Source organism: Fukomys damarensis, unplaced genomic scaffold (assembly GCF_012274545.1).
Source record: "Fukomys damarensis isolate Sample0158 unplaced genomic scaffold, DMR_v1.0_HiC HiC_scaffold_11, whole genome shotgun sequence".
In the NCBI taxonomy this organism is placed as follows: Eukaryota; Metazoa; Chordata; class Mammalia; order Rodentia; family Bathyergidae; genus Fukomys; species Fukomys damarensis.
The window spans coordinates 32323931-32337189 of record NW_022900923.1 but is presented as its reverse complement, the minus strand read 5'-3'; positions in this window follow the sequence as shown (position 1 = coordinate 32337189).

The window sequence follows — 13259 nt, the reverse complement described above, 5'->3', positions numbered from 1 at the left end:
CAGAGTTTACAATGACAAATTTGAATGCAACAAAAATCCCACTCTCCTTTGTTCCTGATTCTTTTCTGGCTTCTTGCTAGGACTGAAATCACAGCTACCTGTGAAAACTATTATGTGTGCACTTCTAATTTCTCCAGTTATCATGGCAAGGGAAATTATAATAGTTATGATTTGTGTTATGAAACATTTTTATAATATTCTGTCATACCTTCCCCTGAACTTTTTTTGACCTTTATCCCTCTATCATATTTTTAAATTGCACATGCTTTTATAAAGTTTAAGTATTTGCAAATGATAAAATTCCAGATATTCTATAAAACTGACATTTTAAAACAAAGCTGCTATGATATGACTTTTATTGGCTCCAGTGGATTCTTTACACTATGCAAGTTTGGCATATATAACAATCCATTAAAACAACAGTATTCTATGTAAACTAGAAACATTTTTGCTTTATATTTCCAGATATTTTAACCTTATGAATATACTTTTATTTTTGAAATTATATTTTACAGATTATCATCATTATCATTCTTCTTGGATCAAACATCACATGCACTTTTAGGATTCGTTAACATTTCTGTGCCTTTAAGATTTTGAAGGCTATGTGTTTTTTCAAATTGAGTTGTCATTGCACTACTACACAAATCACAGTTTCAATTTATTAGAAACTTATTTCTGAATAATATAGGTGGAATTGACATTTCCCATTATTTTAGAAATTTACAGATGAACATTACATATTGCTAAAAAACAAGTTTTAAGTATATATTCTTATCTTCCTTTATACTGAAAAAATATTTTCATATAAAATGGTTGACGTGAAGCTTGACTTTTTTCTAGCAATGTAGCATTCGTATCTTGTCTAAAATCACATGTCAAACTCCAAAGAGTTATGCAATAAAATACTATTTGGTAATCTGTTGTCAATTTAAAAATTTTCTTTTAATTACTTTGAAATCCGCAAATTGGGAACCACCATGAGTAATTGTCAGATGATTTCAATGCCCCATCAATACTGCCATGTGGCTAGTATATTGTAATAAAATAAAGTGAAAGTAGGAAAAAAATCTTACCATATAAAAGGAAATGGTGCCATTTAAGATTTTCACAACTATAGCCCTCATGAACGAAATAAAAAGTCCATATTCAGACCTGGTTTTATTTCTAGATTCGTTTAGCATATTTTGGATGACATGACACAACAACTCTCCTTCCCTCTGGAATTTTGAGAGGTAGGAATAATATCTCCAACTTTCCAACAACAGAAAAACAGATTATCTGCAAGATTGCAACATTTCTTGAAGTCTTCAGAAGCTGAGATTGCAGGAGAACAAAATAACCTTAAATCTAAGAGATGGTTGTTGCCGAGCAGAGGTAGGATATCAGCACTTGCCTCCCAGCGTAGGATCCATAAATCAAGGGAGAACTTAGCTAAAATTGTTGACTAACTGCTAAAGGACACCTGTGGGTGAGACGCAGAACACTTGGTGCTTTGAGTACAAAGTGGCCATCTCCAGTCTCTACTCCACTGACTTTATTCAGTACTTAGGCAAAAAGTTGGGGTCAGGACAAGAATCTAGAGAAAGTTCCCATGAAGTTGCGAGTCAGAGATGATGAGAGAAACTGCTTCTGGGTGTGTAAAACCCCAGCCCATCCTTCTAATTTCTGCTATAAATTCTTACATTTAGATCTATAATCTGTATGAACTAAATGTCATTAAAATGTAATGTGCTTTTTAAGTACAAATATTTACTTGTCATGAATGATTCTACTACAAATATTTACTTGTCAGTTGTAGGAAATCTCTCCTTTTCCTCCTGAATTCTTTTAGAAGATGAGTAAAAAAACAAACTAACCATAACTTGGATGGGTCAATTTTGGGTTCTTTATTCTCTCTCATTGATTTATAGTACTGTCTTTCTGCATAAGCCATACCATATTATTGATCGTGGTTTTATATTTTCATAAAATCATGTAACATGCATTCTTGAACTTTGTCTTTAAATAACTTCTTTTGACTAATCTGGTTCTTTACATTTCCATATAAATGATAGAGTCAATTTTCCAAAATTATAAAAGTAATTTAATTAGAATCATATTAAAGCTAGGGGTAATTTCAGGGATAATAGACATATCTTTCATATTGATTAATCCAGTTATTAGATATATTATATGTCTCCTTTTATTCAGTCTTTCCTCAGGTTTGTTTGTTTTTTGTTTGTACAGGGGTTCGAACTCACAACTCACTTGCAAGTCCGGTGCAGTGCTACTGAGCTAAATCCCTGGCCCATTTCCTCAGTGTTTTCGGCAAAGTTTAATACATTTTAGGCAGAGATCATATAATTTATTCACATAGTCTCTATTCTGTTTTAATATTTTTTACTTTTTAAATGTTTTGGTAAATTATAAATAATGTCGGGCTGGGGATTTAGCTCAGCAGTTTGGTTTCCTGCCTTGCAAGCACAAGGACCCAAGTTCAATCCCCGGTACCAAAAAAAAAAAAAAAAAAAAAAACCAAAACAAAATATAAATAATGTCAAGTTTACTGTTTAAAAATAAATTTAACTACATTTACATAACTGATGTTAAACATCTTCACATTGCTGTGAAACTAGCTCCAATATCCATTGCCATAATTTTTTCATTATCTATTAATACCGACTCTTCATTTCCCTCTTCCTTAGTGAACAGTAACAAATGCAATGCTTCTTTTTTATGTTTGTATCTTATTTCACTTGCATAAAGTCTTCAGAATTTATCCATGTTGTAGCACTTAGCAGACTTGCCTTCCTTTTAAGGCGGGAAAATATTGGCATTTGTGCATATTCTCTATGATTTGTTTCTCCATTTATCTGTAAAAAACTGTTTGAATTGTTTCTACCTTTTGGCTATTATGAATGATAATGCTGTACATAGATAAATAATCTTATTTGTGCTTTCAAATATTTTGATTTAAAAAATAGCAGTAGATTTGCTGGATCACAAAGAAATACATTTTAAAATTTTTTGTAGTACCAAATAGTGTGTTTCACAGTGGCTGCATGACTTTTTCTTCCCTATTAACAATACATAAAGACTCTTATTTCTCCATATGCTTTACAAGACTTATTTTGTTTGTTTTTTAAGACAATTAAATCTCATGGATATAAAGTGGTATCTCATTGTGGTTTTGATTTTCATTTTCTTAATTATTTATGATGTTGACTCTCTTTTTATTCACCTGGTAGCCAACTGTATATCTTCTTTAGAAAAATGTCTGTTCCGTGAGTGGATCATTAAATTGTAAAAGTCCCTTATCAGACCTTATCAGATAGTCATCGATTAGTGTAAGGGGAGAATATGTTTCAGGACCCTGCTAGATACTAAAATCCTTAAATTCACATCCCTCACATAAAAGAAAATAGTAGTTGCCTTTAAACTGCATACATTTTCCACATATTGTACATAATTTAAAAATTAATTGTAATAGCTAATACAATATCAATTCTCTATAGCAATTATGCTGTATTATTTAGGAAGTAATGGGAAGGAAAAATTTTGTGTATGCTCAGTACAGATACAATGTCACTCCCATACTTTCTATTTAAGGTTGGTTGCATACACAGAATCCAGACCCACAGATATGAAAAGTTCACTATATCTGTTATACAAATATTATTTTCCATTGTCTGGGTCACTTTTTCACTTCTTTGATACTGTCTTCATTTTGCTAAACTTCCATTATAATTGTCAGCTTTTTGTTTGTTTGTGAGACGGTGTCTCACTATGTAGTTCAGACTGACTTAAACTCACTGTGTAGCCCCGGCTGGCCTCAAACTTATGGTGATCCTCCCAGGTGAGCCTTCAGAGCGCTAGGACTATAAACGCACACCACCACACCAGAAATAAGTGTCAATTTTAACATCTGATTTTCAAAATGTTTATGATCATATTTTTGTGCTACCTTGTCCCTGTATGAAAAGAGTTGTTTCATATGATGTTCAAATATATATATATTTTCAGAATACAAAAACTCATCTTATACATTTATTGCTTATAGACATGGGTAAAAGTCCAAAAATATGACATGGTCTTTCAATTAAAATTTTCATCATTTTTTTCGGCTCTGTTTTACAATAACTCTGAATTTAGAGCATGATCCCCCAAAATATCTACATCTATCTGTATTTTTTACCCTTCACACAATCATGTCTAAGGCAAGGAAAGCACCATGGCCCTGCAGTAGGCTTTGGGTGACTTCATTAATGAAAGATAGCTTCACTACCACTCACTTGAAATTCCATCATCGGTGAGTGTCCTGGAGGGTAGAGTACATTGTCTTAAAGCTATTGAACCTCAAGTTTCAGAGCTCTTTTCTGGATCAGTTCTGTATGATTACTTGACTTTATTGTTGGTTGTATATTATTAAGGTAGAAGAAATTAAGACAAACTTCAAGTCAAAAATGGACTCATTTCTAGGTAAGTAGTTCTAGTAAATTGTCTAAAGCAACCACAAGAAATAGACCTTGAATTCTAATGCTCCAACAATTATTTATAAATTATTTTTATACTAAACAAAAATTTATCTTTATACTAAAGATATTTATTTGTTATATATTTGCGATGTTATATTTTCTTCTTAAAGCATGGTAATTGTGTTTGTTTGATTAATTATTTGTTTGTTTATTTTGAAACAGGCTGATCTTGAACTCGTAGAAACAAGTGATCCTCTATTTTAGCCTCCCAAGTAGCTGGGACTACAAGTTTCCACCACCACCCAGAGATGTTCCTTACACTTTTACTGTCTTCAATTTTCCCTTAAATTGTGGTCTGCCTAAGTGTAGGTCATTTCATGTCTTGTACAAATACCCAGTTATGAAGTTTGGGATAAATGAGAAATATGACTTTTTTTTGAATGTATAACTGTCTTGTTCTCTCAAATAGCAAAGGTATATTAGAAAATGTGAGATGGTGTCATACCAAAAAGCATTCTGGTTGGGCAGCATTCAATTAAAATTTGTGCAACAGCATTATTCTTTTATCCAAAATAATGAGATATGAGCCCTATGTGTGCATTCCAGTTTGAGGATTTTTACTTGAATAATATTGTATTGTTTGTTTACACTTCTTTTCATGGGATTACTTTTATGGCTTCATCCCTTAACAGTACCGTGAAACACTAGTATACAAGTTCCATACTGCTTTTCTCTTAGTCATTCAAAGGGCCATTTTGTGTCTATCAGTTACAAATAATTTTTACTGACAAATATTTTGTTCTGTTTTTTGGTGAGCAGAGATATGTACTTCTTCCTTTGTACCTATTTATTTCTTATTTCTTTTCTTTTCTTTTGTACTGGGGATCAAACTTGGGACCTTACACTTGTGAGGCAGGCTATGTCTTTATTTCTTTAAAAAAATATATTTAGCACAAGGTAGATAGTAAATCAACAAATGTAAATGAAAACAAACCAAGTTATTCAAATCCCTCTTTTATGATGTTACATTAGAATGAATAATTTTCCAGATTTTCTATTTTTTCAACAGAAATTTACCAGCATTGCTTACAATGTCTTCACTTGTTTATTTATATATTCATTACTGTGTACTTAGTAAATTCTAAACTCTACAAAAGGGGTGCAAATACTATTATTAACTGAGTAAGAAGCTACCTTCCTCATTTTTGGCATCGTGCAACTAACTTGTAATTTTCTCCCATTTCAGACATTGTTTTAGCCTTTCCACTTGTTTTCCTTCTTGTAAATTTCTAAAACTAATTCATTTGTGGTTGTCTGCTTCTCTTTCATTTTAATTCTAAAGTTTCGTACATTTCTCATTCTCTTATCATATTTGTAATTCAGTAGTGAGTGGATCTAATATTTATGTTTAACCCATGCTTTTAATTCAGAAGTTTCTCAATTACACAGGGTCACTCAGTTCATCCCACTGCACTCTTATATAAAAGCATAAATGGAGAAGCTGACACTAAAAGTCATTTGATAAATGCAAGTACCCGTTTTCCTTTCCTTTCTGGTCCCAACCAGAGATCCAAGTACTCTATTTGGTTTGATGGAACATCTAATAATGGGTACCACATTTCTCTTCAGTCTTTTCCTGGCATGAGAGACTTAATGAGTTAATATAAAGCACAAACCATTTTCTCCAGATTTTAGGTTATTACAGGAAAAGCATGCACATTTGATTTGTACTTCATTTGATTTAGATCCCCTAAAATAAAGCCCTGTGTCAGTTCAGATAAACACTTTAAAATATAGTATCTCAGTTTTGGACTGAAATCACAATATCCTATAAATTTCCTAGCAAAATAGTTTCTGTGTATGACATAAAAGTATAACATTTCTATAATAGGATGATAACATGTCAACGAGAATCTAACATATTGAAGTTTAAAATTTTCTGGAAAGGCTCATAAATTTTATGGCTCAAAAGTATGCTTAAGAGCTCACAAAGCTTTCACAATTCTGTTCGGTACTATTCCAATACTGTTTACTTATTCCTGAATATCAAGAAATGTAGCTTTTAGATATAAAATATATAGAAACAGATTAAAATTCCATGTCCAAATTTCTGGGTGGGTAGGAATTGCTACATATTTTTTTCCTTTAATCTGTTGCAAACAATGGCATTTAAAATTATCATATTTCAGAAAGAATAAAACCGATGTGCTTAGTCTTTGAACAGTTATTTAAATTCTATATAGTGCTCATAGCTAAATCTATGGTCTTGAAACCTGCTTTAAAATAAAATTTCTGAGTGGAATTTATGGTTAATAAGAAATAAAATCATACATAAAAATCTTATAGGATAAGAGGAATGATCTCCTTACAATAATGATCTCTATCAAATGATAAGATATAAGACTATTCCTACTTGAGAATGGTTTGAAATGGTATACTGTTACACATTTTCAGTTTGATTCAGGTACATTTACAAAGCTATAAGTTTTATCTGGTGTCTATTAATTTGAACTACTTAGGAGTTGAATAAATTCAGTGACCTTGACTATAAAAATTCTTAACAAACCCTAGAAATCAATATTCAAGAATTATTGCAGGCAATATACATAAAATGGTCACTAAATTGTTTGATATTATTTATTAATGTTTATATAAATAGAAGGCAATCATAGAAAGTAAATTTGTTTTTTTATAAAAATGATAGTCTGAAAATCAAAAGAGGTTTTTGCTGTGTATTTTTTGCAAAATGCCTAAATTTTGTGCTCAGGATTACATCTATAATATTAAGATTTCATGCCATAAGACAAATACATAAATAAAAGTAACCAATACAACTGTGTTTGAGAAAGAAATTTCATATTTTCCCAAAGTACAATGAAAGCCCTCAAAAAGGGAAAAGAGATGATTGAAAAAGAGATCTCAATGAGCCATTGTGTTTTTCTCAGGACTAATTTCCAAATGTTATAAATCCTCTAACACATATCCTATGTCTCTAGGTTATATACGAACTGGGAAATCAGAAAGATATTTACTTCGTTTCTAGACACTAAAGTATTCATGGTGACAAGTTACCTCCTTGGCTAATGTGAGAGAAGACATAGCAAAAGAGTGAGAAGGACTCTAAAATAGTTAGTGGAGACTCAGTACTTCTGCAGGAAGGATTGACTTTCTTTTCCTTCATAGTTGCTTCATTCACTCTTCAACCCCCAAGCTTCTGTGTACAATTATCAGAATGGAGCAGCATATGGTAGGGAAATTCTTGGAAGGAATGTACCTGGGGATCTAGAGCTTATTGGTAAATTATACCATGTGAAGATTGGTTCTAAGTATTCACTAAATTATTTGCATTAGATGATTGGAATAATCCTGATATGGTGTACCTGGAAAATATCGACATTTCCGTCATTACAACTTTCTAAACATCTCAGAGTACAAAGCAGAGTGATCTGTCTGATCCTCTGTCCCAAATGAAAGCAATTTAGTAGAGAAGTGGCAGGAGCTATGTTGCTCATTTGGTGTGAACTCAATCCCATAATAGATTACTGAATCAAAAATGATTATGCAGCATAGACTTCTGCTGGCATTAAAAGGAGTTAAGGTCATGGCTCTCTAAATTATGGCTGTGTCTAGAAGTCCCCCAAAAGATTCACATAGCCATAGGTGGGTTTTTTTTACACAGGTAGCTGAATCTAGAGCGTGTGATTGACTCATGGTACAATGTTGGGATTAGGGGTGCTAGGTTTAAGGGTAGATGATTACTATATCCACTGATGGATTCGACAATGTCCTAATTCCAGTAGACTGGATATAACATAAAAAACAAAAAGAGGCTTGTCTTTTCTCTTGCTTGCTTTGCTACCTTCTACCTACCATGAACTAATTTTCCTCTCCAATGCCTGTCTCTTATGCTATCCTGGCTTAGAGCCAGCCAATTATGGACTGAAAACTCTACAAATTGTAAGATAAATAAACTTTTCCCCCTTTAACATTGGGCACCAGATGTTTTGTCTCAGCGATGACAAAAGTAACTCAGACAGCCTGTATCATCAAGAAACCTATTAGAAGCTATGAACCATTCCAAGGAACAAAATAAACATCATTTACACAAAGCTATCATATAAACAAGGTTAACCACCAATAAAAAGGATTAGGTCCCAACTATGTATTTCTGTTAGTTTGAGTATTAAAATGGTAATTCATTTCTGTTCCCTGACCTCACTCCAAACAATCTAAGTCTTGAAAAAGAAATGGAGTAGATAGTAATCCAGATTGAAATTTACTCACACATTTCAAATAAATATCTAATAATCTACTTTTAACCAGTGGTGGTAATATGAAATTTTGTTTGCAGTTTCACTGTTAAATTTCACTGGATTAAAATTTAGAAATATACTTCTTGAGAAATTGTTTACATGTATTACTGCGTACAATATTACATTTACATATAAGTAAGCAACATAGAATCCATACATCCTTGTCATGAATATTACAATTAAAACATAGAAGATAGATGTGGTGGTGCACGCCTACAAACCCAGCATTTGGGAGGCTGAGGTAGGAAGAGCATTTTGAGTTCAGTGCTGGTTAGACTACACAGTGGGATCAAATTTCACATGAACTACAAAGTGAGACCCTTTCTCAAACAAAACAAACCAGTAAAAAAACAGGACATAGGGATATCCAGCATGCGACAGACTGTCATTATGGACCCCCCATCTCCACACCCAGTCTAAGGCAATTAATTGTGCATTCTGTGATCATAGATGTGTTTTGTTTTCTCTACAACTACATACAAGTAGAATTACACTGTAGGCCAACTTTTCCTCAGAATATTTTCACGAGTATAATTCGTGACTCATCCATTCTGTTTATCAGTAGTTGTTCCCCTTCATTGAGTTCTTTTATCATAAACAGTTTAGCCATTCACTTATTGGTGGTTATCTGGCTTGTTTCTAGCTTTGAGCTGCTACTAATAATGCTGTTATAAAGACTTGAGTGTAAATTGTTTTGTGGACATAAATTGCAATCTCTCTTGAGTAAAGGCCAGAGAATGAAATTAGTGAAACATATCATAAATGCTTAGGCAATTTTTTTCAAAGTGATCTCATCATTTTGGATTCTGAAAAGCTTGCATGGGTGTTTTCATAGCTCTATATTTTCGATAAACCTTGCTCTGTGTTTTTACAGACAGAGTCTCACTATGTAGTTGAGACTGACCTGGAACTCACTACATAGCCCAGGTGATCTCAAACTCACACCGTTCCTCCTGACCCAGCCTCCCAAGTGCTGGTATTACAGGTGTGCACCACCACACCTATCTGGCCCTGTTTTTAACTGAGACATTTCAGAATTTGTCTTAATATCTTCCTGCTAATTTCCAGTTCTTTAAAGATTACAGGTACAGATATATATATATATATCTGCATTTCACATAGTTATTAGGCATTTGGATATCTTCTCCTCCAAGTACACTCAAAACTCTTTTCTTGGTTGATTGTCCTGCTACTGATTTGTAATTTCATTATATTAATAATAATAATAATACAATAATAATAATAATTATTATTATTATCATTAGGTACTGTGGATAGAACTTGGGACCTTGCACTTGCAAAGCAGGTGGTGGAAGCACTGAGCTAAATCCCCAGCCCTGTAAGTTAATTATAGATTCTAAGTAATTTATACGATATATGAATTGTGAAAATTTTCTTCCAGTTTTGGAATAATTTTTCATTTTTAAGTGGTAGTTTCTAAGAAACGGAGAACTCCATGTTTTAAGGAATTAATTTTACCCCTTTGTTAATTATACATTTTAGGTACTAACACATCTTTGGCCTACAACAAGGTCACAAAATTTTCTTCTCTGATTTCTTTTGAAATTTTTAGATTTTTAAGATTATGACATAAGGCCATCAATTTTGAGGTTGTTTTGGAAATATTATTTTTCTATTTGTGTATAAAGTTGCTGTACTGCTATTTACTAAACAGTTATCCTTTTTATTTTACCATATTTATCATTAATGAATTAAATTGATAAAGTTGCTGAAAACAGTTAAATGTGTACATAATTTAACTCTGTTATTTTCTACTATTTTGAACATCTATTATGCTAACACAGAAAGGTTTCATTTATTCTGTCTTAACAATAAGTCTGAAAATGAGGCAGTTTAAATCCTCTAAATTTGTTTTGTTTTCCTCAAATTGATTTGTATGCATTAAATAATTTAGTTCCATATATTCTAGAATAAGTTTATCTGTTTTTGAAAACAAATGCAAAAAAATCCTATTGTAATCATGATTGAGGTTGCATTAAACGCATATGTGAATTTTCAGAATATTAAAATCATAATGATAGAATGCTCCAATTCATGAAATATATCTAAATATTTTGTATCTCTAATTTTTCTCAACAGTATTTGGTAATTTTCAACACATCCTTTGTTAAATTTATTCCTAAGCACTTGATGTAAAATAAATTGAGTTATTACTTTATTTAATTTTCCTTTGTTGCTCCTGGAATATAAAGATATATCTGAAAATGTGTCTTAACTTTCTTATTTATATGCTTGATAACTAGTCTTCATAATAAATTTGTGAATTTCTCTGGATTTTCTAAGTAAATAGTTTTATCTACTCTTACCTACAAAATAAGAGTTTTTACTCTCAAAATTACTATTTCTTTCTGTTGCCTTTTTTGTAGTGTCTGAAACTTGTGAAATATTACAAATCTGAGCAGAAATAGGGAAGGCGGCCACCCTTGTCTTGTTTCTCAGGTTTGTCCTTTCTGACGAGCTAACATCTGCAGCAACCAGTAGTGAAAACAAATTTCAATAAGAAGTCACTTCTTTATAGAAATTGTTTTGACTTCTTCAATATTATTACTTTTTTCTGGTACCAGGGATTGAACTCAGAACCTTGTGATTTCAAGGCAGGCTTGGTGCTACTGAGCTAAATCCCATGCTCTTGCAAATTTATCTTTTATCACCTTCTCTTTGGATTAGTTTTGTTGTTGTTTGAGGGTGGTGGTGGTTACTGGGGATTGAACTCAGGACCTCATGCATGCCAGGCAGGCGCTATGCTGCTGAGCTAAATCCCCAACACTGGATTAGATTTAAAATCAACTATGCTATTAGTGATGAGACTTACTTGGAGGATTCTGTTGAGCCTTGCATGGCTAAAATCATTGTCGGACTTAAGGATTATAGTTATTTAACATGATGTTCATTTCCTTAGTTTATTAATGAGAAAGCTAAGGTTAAGTCAAATTATAGTTTTGCTTAAAGTTATTAAATAGCACAGGGAAGAATTCAATAGTTTTTCCATTTTAATCTTTCATTTGCATTATACTTTTCTGTACTCCTACTTTTTTTATTTTTTGAGACAGGATTTCTCTATGTAGTGGGTCAGCCTTAAACTCACTATGTACCACAGGTTGGATGTTAATGCGCAATCCAACTGCACCAGCCTCATGAGTGTGGGGATTCAGGATATACTAACACACCTGACTATTCCTATTGATTTTTATATATTCCTATAGAGCACTCACTGCACTACATGCACTATTTTTAAAGCTATTTATCTCTTATACACTTTCACTTATTCGGAACCATGCATTATTTTTATTTGACTACTCATTATCTAGGTGGTAGAGCTTTACTTACTGTTGCAAATTAAACATGTTGTGCCATGGAAGACTTAAGATAAAATGGATTTGTGATTGCATAAATCAATACTTTAGTTTATCCAAGAGTGCAGATAGTTGCAAGAAAGGTATCAAGTTATGTATAATTTTCAGGTGCATATGGAAAGAATATATAAAATATTTGGTGGTATTTGAATATGAATCAAGAGTGAACTCTGACAAAAATAAAACAAGTAAAACTTCCAGAAGTATATATCTGATTCTTTGTTGTCCCGTTATCTGTTTTAGTGACAATACCTGTCATTCTTTTTCATAGGATATTTACTGGGTGAATGGATTTCTTTTATTCACTATCAACTGACTTATCTTTAAGGATGTGGTGTATTGATCGATTGAATAGCCTTACATATATTCAGTCCTAAGAGGATGAAATATATTGAGTTTATGACAGAACTGTTAATTAAACTTTACTTAGAAGATATATTTTAAATGAATTTAACTAGCAGCAGTTTGACATCTTAGAAACACATCATTGCCAAATACTAACTAAATATACATATATATATATGTATTTATATCTCTATCTTTATCTATTAAAGTTTAATACATACATTCATTTAGAGAAATTTAAAAGCACATTCACTAGCAGACTACTAAGGTAATATAAATTAAGTTTTATATTTTACTTGAAGATTATTTTTCTAATCGCTTCTTTTTTCTATTGTTTTAGCAGCTGTAATGAAAAAGCAAACGTGCACAATCCATTAACTTAACATAAAGTTCTGTCTGCAGTAGCTACACACACACACACACACACACACACACACTCATGAAACCATCACTAAGCACAATAGTGAATATGTTCTTTACCCTTAAAGATTCCATTTGAGCCTTGGCAATTCCTACCATGAGCAAGCTACTCCATTAACATCCATTAGTTTGCATTTCTAGAGTTGTATATAAACAGAATCATATATATTTTTGGGTTTTTCCACATAGCATAATTAGTATTAGCTTCTTCCATTCTTTGTGTGTTTCAATAGCTCATATACTATTATTATCTGAATGAGACATCCGTGACTCTATCACAGAGCGTATGCTACATTATTCACTTCTTAAAAGTTATTTTGTAGCCATTTGTAAGTATTAAAAATAAAGCT